Consider the following 9459-nt stretch of genomic DNA (forward strand, 5'->3'; position numbering starts at 1 on the left):
TTTTCATAATTTTAATGAAAGCAAATTTGATAAAAAAATTTAGATATAATAGAATTAAGCTACTCACTTCCTGAAATTACGAGGATCATTTCAAAAAACTGCACACTGCACTTGCGCGACCATTTATTACAGTGGCGTGATCAAGTTGAAGTTCATGTCACTTGTGAGTGAGACCTTAGGCGTGATGTATCTACAGCTGTCATTTACAATCAACATGACAACACATGTCTAATTTAGCAATTGGGGTAGGCACCAGGCCGTGGCTTCGTTGGAGCTTACTGATGGCATCTTCCCAAATTGACTACTTCCCTCCCTTGATGGCAGTTATATAATTGGTCTTTCTTTTAATTTCCTTGTCTTCTAGCAATTTTTCTTAAGGCGAAAAGACTGTTTTTGAAAACATAACTGCTTTTTTGACCTCATCAACAGTTTTGTGTTTTGCACAATGAAATGTAAAGAATGTGCAAAACTAGAGACATATGGGAGGTTCAAAAGCGTGACAGCAGATTTCATGTTTGAAGTATTGCCGCTGTTATGACAGTGATTTTAAACTTAAAATTATATTTGTTGATAATAGCCTCTACCCATTTTGAAATATTTTCCGCAGTGTTTCTTTCTTTAGATTGGATGCACTCTAGAACATACGATTTTGAGTCTACTCATCTACGAAACTAATATTATATAAGATTGTCCATCTGTCTTTTCCCCTCAGTAACAGATCTATGAGTGGGAGTCAAATGAAAACGATAAATATATCTGCAATTTTTTTATCAAACAAAAGTAGAACACAACTCTATCATTTTTTGACATAGTCTTCCTGTGAATCAACACACTTCCTCCTGCATGTCGGAAATGCATGGATTCCTCTGAAAAAAATTATTTCGGTCATGTATGCAGCCACTCTTGCATCACCTGCTGCACCTCTTCATCACAGCGAAATTTGTTACCTCCCATCTCCTCTTTGAGTGGTTCAGACATGTGATAATCACTCGGTGTGTGGTCTAGTAATTATGGCGGATGTGGAAGACTATCACTCTTTCAGTTCTCTAGTGAACTGCTGTAACATCCATCTTACAGACACTTTGCGAGACAAGATGTTCATGAATGACGTGATGCTATGAGCCATGGCTAATGTTCCAATTTGCAGCTATTTCATGCACCGTCACACGGCAATTTTCAATCACAATTGCTTCAACTGCTGCAGTAGACTCTGATGTCATAATGTGGTGTGCCTGACCTGAGCTCAGAGCATCTGTCACAGAAGTCACGCCATATCCGAACTTTCTATTCCCCTCATAAAGTTGCTGCAGTGGTAGACATGTGTCACCATTCAAGATCTTCAATCGTCGACAGATATCAATAGGTTTCATATTTTCATTACTCACAAAACGTATGAAAGAATGCTTTTTTTCCATGGTGCACGTCACAAATGGGGAAGTAATTTTTTTGGTAATTTATTTGTTTATTAATATAACATCATTACAACAATAACATGTACAGAAATTGTAATTGCGAATATCTGGTCAATTATTTTACATAGTTGAAATCCTTTAAGAACGAAAATGAATACAACTGACATTTGTGACTGGTAATGTACAGAAAGCTTTTAGTCACAATTCTAAGAAAAAGGTCAGTGTGTGTTGCCATTTTGAACTGGTAGTGTGGCCGCGTTTCGCTTGTCTGTTCATGCTGCCACCTGTAGGTCGTTTCTTACATCACTGGTAACAGCACTGCTAACTTACAGAACAATGGCGCGAATTATAGATTTTCAATTATGCTTTTAAGGTTTTCATTTGAGTCCACCTCATACTAATGTTTTATTAATAATAAACGATGACTATATTACCGTCAAAAGGAAAACAGACTTATAATAACGTTGTTTCTATGACATAACATCGAATCTTGTAAGTATGTGATGGTTAACGAACTGCAAAAACTGGTAATATATGTTTTTCTCAATACATATTATTATGCTTTAAAGATACTTGAAAATAGCTTAAGTGCAGAAACTGCAATAGTTATATAAAAACACTAACAGCTAAAGGCGAATATGACGTCATTTAAAAAATTTACAGAAACTAGTGACCCATATTACTAGAAATTTATAATATTTTTGATGTTATTGGCTTTGTAACATTGGCAGATTTGCTTATGTATTGTTGCAAATAATCGGTTGAAAGTGAGAGTTCCACAAAAGAAACTTAATCTGGATCTGGTAGGAAACTGGATGGCAATGCAGGCTGGAAACACATAGTGAGTACCTTTGATTTCCTGCATTGAGCGCTTCATCTGAAGAGTAATGACACATTGTCATTGAAGACAATTCATGAGGAACAGTCTCTGGTATCTCTGTAGAAGTATCATCGATTGATTGTGATTTTGAAGGGTTTCCTGGCCCAGCCGTTCGAGAGATACTATTGGATGTGTAATACCCGCAGATATACACACATCAAAAAAAGTATTGCATCACCTCGGTTCCGAGAGTTTCGGAACCTGTACAGAACACTGGAATAGAGATCAACATAAGCATCATTTCCGCCCTTTTTTATTGCTCATGCAAATCACACATTGCATTTTGTACCACTATAAAGCGAGACCTTCACAGGTGGTGGTCCAGATTGTTGTACACACCGGTACCTCTAATACCCAGTAGCACGTCCTCTTGCATTGATGCAGAGCTGTATTCGTCGTGGCATACTATCCACAAGTTCATCAAGTTGGTCCAGATTATCCCTCTTTGCAACGGCGATTCGGCGTAGCTCCCTAAGAGTGGTTGATGGATCACGTCGTCCATAAACAGCCCATTTCAATCTATCCCAGGCATGTTCGATAGGGTTCATGTCTGGAGAACATGTTGGCCACTCTAGTCGAACGACGTCGTTATCCTGAAGGAAGTCATTCACAAGATGTGCAAGATGGGGGCGCGAATTGTCGTCCATGAAGACGAACGCCTCGCCAGTGTGCTGCCGATTTGGTTGCCTACCGGTCGGAGGATGGCATTCACGTATCGTACAGACGTTACGACCACCATGACCACCAGCGGCGTTTGTCGGCCCCACATAATGCCCCGGAAAACAACAGGGAACCTCCACCTTGCTGCACTCACTGAACAGTGTGTCTAAGGCGTTCATCCTGACCGGGTTGCCTCCAAACACGTCTCCGACGATTGTCTAGTTGAAGGCATATGCGACACTCATTGGTGAAGAGAATGTGATGCCAATCCTGAGCGGTCCCTTTGTCATGTTGTTGGGCCCATCTGTACCGCACTGCATGGTGTCGTGGTTGCAAAGATGGTCCTCGCCAATGGACATCGGGAGTGAAGTTACGCATTAAAAAAAATGTTCAAATCTGTGTGAAATCTTATGGGACTTAACTGCATCAGTCCCTAAGCTTACACACTACTTAACCCAAATTATCCTAAGGACAAACACACACATCCATGCCCGAGGGAGGACTCGAACCTCCACCGGGACCAGCGGTACAGTCCATGACTGCAGCGCCCGAGACCGCTCGGCTAATCCCGCGCGACGAAGTTGCGCATCATGCAACCTACTGCGCACAGTTTGAGTCGTAACACGACGTCCTGTGGCTGCACGAAAAGCGTTATTCAACATGGTGGCGTTGCTGTCAGGGTTCCTCCGAGCCATAATCCGTAGACAGCGGTCATCCACTGCAGTAGTAGACCTTGGGCGGCCTGAGCGAGGCATGTCATCGACAGTTCCTGTCTCTCTGCATCTCCTCCAACAACATCGCTTTGGTTTACTCCGAGACACCTGGACACTCCCCTTGCTGAGAACCCTTCCTGGAACAAAGTAAAAATGCGGACGTGATCGAACTGCGGTATTGACCGTCGAGGCATGGCTGAACTAGGAACAACAGGAGCCGTGTACCTCTTTCCTGATGGAATGACTGGAACTGATCGGCTGTCGGAACTGATCGGCTGTTTTCATCTTTGGGCAGGTTTAGTGACGTCTCTGAACAGTTAAAGGGACTGTGTCTGTGATACAATATCTTCAGGAGTTCTGGGAACCGGGGTAATGCAAAACTTTTTTTGATGTGTGTACATTACTAGACTGGCAGTACCGTATACAGTATCATTGGTGTCTCTGAAGTTGTCTTATCTGAAAAACTGTCTGCATTTAAGTAGTTCACATACAATTTAAGGGGTTTAAACAATAAAGTATTAACAGGCGTAGCTTAATGATGTCCTTTTATCCACTTTTGATCAATCGGCTTTGCTCCGAATATTTTATTTTTTATGAAAGTGCTGCTATAAGTAGAACTTGCTATCTGTGGTTGATAACAAGGGTCTTTTCATTTTAGTGTTATTACGAAAACCTGTCTGGTTTAAATATGTGTATATGTAAACTGATGTTCTCATAACGGAATTCTACAAATTATTTGTTAAACTAAACAGGTACAAAAATATTTGCTCAACTGCAGAACTTGTTTAGACCACCTCGTAAAGTTTAAAATGTCATTTCGTTCCAGAAAATCACTGTAGTACCATACACAAACTTCCTGCCGCCGTCTCACACCTCACCAAACGTCAGGCTTCAGTGAAAGATGGATCTTTGCCAGTCTAGTAATGTATGTTTGAGGCAATACTGTATATCGTGTCTAGGAACAGAAATCTGCATTGTTAGTGATCTTTGTTCGTAGTCGGATTAGAATCTGGGGTTGCTACGGGCACGGAACTTAGAGTCTTTGTCGCTCTTTTCTGTCACTCGCTGCATTATGAGAATTAATTATATGGCTATGAACTGGCAGTTTATATCTCTCATTATGCAGCTGATCGTTGGATAGGCAACTTATCCTGATACATGTATCATCTTACAGTAAATAAAATAGGTTTGTTACAGTTTACATCAGATATATTTTGTATTCATTTAGAACAGTGCCTAATTCATTAACCCCATTACTGAATCACTCAAATGAATATCATTTCTGATGCTCATGAGCGTTTAAAAGAGTTTTTATGGCAGATACAAAATCGTATAACGTGTGCTGTATTTGTAGATCTATGTGCGGTGTAATTGATCGAGCTGTGTAAAGCTCATTTTCTTTTCGTGGATTTTCGAAACGTAACTCTGTGATTTATTTTAAAGAGTATACACTTTTCTGCCTTACAACTGAAGTGACAGGCCTCATTGCCGTAAGTCGTCGGATAGGACAAGCAAATGTTAGATCGTACTTTTAAATACATTACCTATGACAAGATTAATTTTAATACATCACACATTATTGATGCTAGAACTCTACTCGTCTCTTCAGTTTTGATGAGCAGCCAGAAGAGCAGGAAGATATTGCTGGCAGTAACAGCATTTACCTCTTTTCATCCAGTACAGTGAAAGAATACATCATTTGAATGTCTTGTACGCGAATGCGACATGGCTGACTTATATCCTGAAGCTTTGAAAAATGTGTCATGTGGTAAAATTAAAATACTTACTATTAATATGCACTTTTTAAACAGTAAAAGTTTAAAATGAGAACAAATGTGGATGCAGTGCATTCTACAAACTATATATACACTCATAAATAAGTAAAATTTAATAATGTAATATACATACCATTATTATTACAATGGACGATATTCACAGGAGCAGGTGAGTCAAAGATTCTAATCAAACTGAGAGCTGAATTAACGTAAAGAGCAGGCCAAATCAGTTGGTGAGCCGAGAGTGCAGTACGGTATTGCCTCTTTGGTAAGACAGTGGCGGGGCCTGGGTCGACATAGTACCATATGTTTTGCGTAACAATCGCGCTTTGTCCACGTGAACATCGTCCCACGGTAGTATCGCTGACTAGGGACGCTATGTTGAGTACTACTGACAAGGGACGCCCACTGAAGCACCCTCAGCCCACCAATAGGAGGACTAGACGGCGGTCACGTGGGGCGCGCCTGAAGGTTGCTGAGAACGCGTCGGTAGCGAAAGCGCTCTCTTGTCTGCCAGCTCAGTTCGCGACCTGACCTGTCCACTAGTTACTCCCTTTGGGGGCGCAATGCCTCTCAATTTAAGTGTGGTAGCCTCCTTTTGCAGTAGCGAGTCTGAGTAGTGTACCCATTAGACGTAGGCTTTTGGAGACATAAAACCTCTTCTGGTGATTGGAACAGTCTTTTCTTTCGGAAGTCTTCTCCTAACACCACCGCACGCCACATTACCAGCTCTTGTTCTCGTCCTGACCAAAGTCCATCACGTACGCTATGCAGTTCAGTTCGGTGCCAAATGTAGCAAATGTTGATACAACGGAGTCTGTGAACAAAATGGCTGCCTTCAAGTTCCAAGTGATTGAGCTGATGAAGAACATTAACATGGTTTCTCATTTGGATATTTTGAAGGTTTTTTTCAACGTATGGGTTAAAATATGCTTATCCAAACGTATAAACAACTGTGATGATATTTATGGCTGGCGGAAACTGCAGCGTCTTCTGAACAGAGTTTCAGCTTATTAAGAATGACAAAAAACTACTAGAGATCAAGTGTTTGTGGAGACAGACTGTCCTCGCTTATAAAATGTATGATTATCAAGCCACAATAATATGTCCGATTTGCTGTGTGCAACATTTTTCATCAATATACACTCCTGGAAATGGAAAAAAGAACACATTGACACCGGTGTGTCAGACCCACCATACTTGCTCCGGACACTGCGAGAGGGCTGTACAAGCAATGATCACACGCACGGCACAGCGGACACACCAGGAACCACGGTGTTGGTCGTCGAATGGCGCTAGCTGCGCAGCATTTGTGCACCGCCGCCGTCAGTGTCAGCCAGTTTGCCGTGGCATACGGAGCTCCATCGCAGTCTTTAACACTGGTAGCATGCCGCGACAGCGTGGACGTGAACCGTATGTGCAGTTGACGGACTTTGAGCGAGGGCGTATAGTGGGCATGCGGGAGGCCGGGTGGACGTACCGCCGAATTGCTCAACACGTGGGGCGTGAGGTCTCCACAGTACATCGATGTTGTCGCCAGTGGTCGGCGGAAGGTGCACGTGCCCGTCGACCTGGGACCGGACCGCAGCGACGCACGGATGCACGCCAAGACCGTAGGATCCTACGCAGTGCTGTAGGGGACCGCACCGCCACTTCCCAGCAAATTAGGGACACTGTTGTTCCTGGGGTATCAGCGAGGACCATTCGCAACCGTCTCCATGAAGCTGGGCTACGGTCCCGCACACCGTTAGGCCATCTTCCGCTCACGCCCCAACATCGTGCAGCCCGCCTCCAGTGGTGTCGCGACAGGCGTGAATGGAGGGACGAATGGAGACGTGTCGTCTTCAGCGATGAGAGTCGCTTCTGCCTTGGTGCCAATGATGGTCGTATGCGTGTTTGGCGCCGTGCAGGTGAGCGCCACAATCAGGACTGCATACGACCGAGGCACACAGGGCCAACACCCGGCATCATGGTGTGGGGAGCGATCTCCTGCACTGGCCGTACACCACTGGTGATCGTCGAGGGGACACTGAATAGTGCACGGTACATCCAAACCGTCATCGAACCCATCGTTCTACAATTCCTAGACCGGCAAGGGAACTTGCTGTTCCAACAGGACAATGCACGTCCGCATGTATCCCGTGCCACCCAACGTGCTCTAGAAGGTGTAAGTCAACTACCCTGGCCAGCAAGATCTCCGGATCTGTTCCCCATTGAGCATGTTTGGGACTGGATGAAGCGTCGTCTCACGCGGTCTGCACGTCCAGCACGAACGCTGGTCCAACTGAGGCGCCAGGTGGAAATGGCATGGCAAGCCGTTCCACAGGACTACAACCAGCATCTCTACGATCGTATCCATGGGAGAATAGCGGCCTGCATTGCTGCGAAAGGTGGATATACACTGTACTAGTGCCGACATTGTGCATGCTCTGTTGCCTGTGTCTATGTGCCTGTGGTTCTGTCAGTGTGATCATGTGATGTATCTGACCCCAGGAATATGTCAATAAAGTTTCCCCTTCCTGGGACAATGAATTCACGGTGTTCTTATTTCAATTTCCAGGAGTGTAGTTCACTAAAGTACTACTTTTGAATAATGCTACGTTTTTATTAGCCCTATTCAGAAAACAATAAAATTCACAAAATCTGCGCGTAAAAATGCGGAAAGAAAGCTTACAGGCTTTTGGACGTTTTGCTAAGGGTGCAGAACCACTGGTCCAAAACAACTGATTTTGTTTCAGTCAGCTGTGTTATCCTTGCTTTAAAACAGATAAGTAAAACATATGTAACTCCACCGTTTACAACAGATCTTGTCCTTGTTCTTTGTCTTTAAATAAAATAGAACTAAATTCTTTTTTATGCATTCGTATCTAGTGTAATTGTGTAAACATTTCTTCAGTTTGCGTTATTTTTCACATTAACATTTGCAGCATACGTTAAAAATTGTAAATGCCATTTACATTTATCAATCACAAATATAATAGGTTCTAAACAGATGATAAATGACATGATTATTGCACGTGCAAAATGTAAAAATTGAAGTATATTTACTGTCAAAATAGTACTTAACTCTTGTTGTACAACTTCTTCTTTGCCGTGACTGTGGGCCAGAGCATATGGTACATTCATATTCATAGACAGAACCTGTCTAGCACTTGTACAAAAATACACTGTCGTTGGTGATACAATTCGGAGCACTGTTCAGTAGAAACTCTTCTCGTAGCACTGTTCAAAGAGAAAGTTCGCAGACATATGCAGGGACTTGCAGATTAACGAGAAGAATCTAACTGGTTGTCTCTAACTCTGCTATCGCCAGAGGCGGAACTCTCCTCACTGCATGCTGTCGACTAGGCGTTGACTGGAACATTGCATAGCGTATAACTGACCTCGTGGCCGTGTGTCAGTCTATTCAGAGACAGGCCGCCGGCAGTGGCGTGGAGAACTTGCGTGTACGTGTCTTGCTACTTCCGTGTCATTGGTGTTGTCAGCGATGCTCTAATAGCAGGGAGCATCTTTGTGGTATCGATATCAAGTGCCAGCACTATGCCTATCGACTACACCACATCGCAGACTAGCAATTTTAGCAATTACCAGTAGCTCACATTTACATAACCCGTGCTGCATAACAGATTAATTACTTTTTTCTTTCAGAAATTATCGATGTGATTATGAAATAAACTTCTGAACACACTTAGGTATTTTGTCCATGCGCAAATTTTAAATGATAAATTTAGAACTAACTATCAAATCTTTCGTGTAAGTGAACCTAAAAGATTAATAAATTTTTACGTGAAGTAATATTTTTCTCTCTCCATTTAAATTACGTAAATTTTATAGTCTTATTGTAATTACTAAGTTGGAATTTACAAAATAAGCACTGTGAAAAAAGCTTTTTTCTTTGTTGAAGAACCAGTCCAATTATTTACTGAAGCTCTTCTTTGTAAACTTACTGCACACGAATCCCATAGCGCTATTCCCGCAAATAATCTATTCACTTGGCCTTTCCTGTCCATACAGAATCA

This window comes from Schistocerca piceifrons, chromosome 3 (genome assembly GCF_021461385.2).
Source record: "Schistocerca piceifrons isolate TAMUIC-IGC-003096 chromosome 3, iqSchPice1.1, whole genome shotgun sequence".
Taxonomy (NCBI): Eukaryota; Metazoa; Arthropoda; class Insecta; order Orthoptera; family Acrididae; genus Schistocerca; species Schistocerca piceifrons.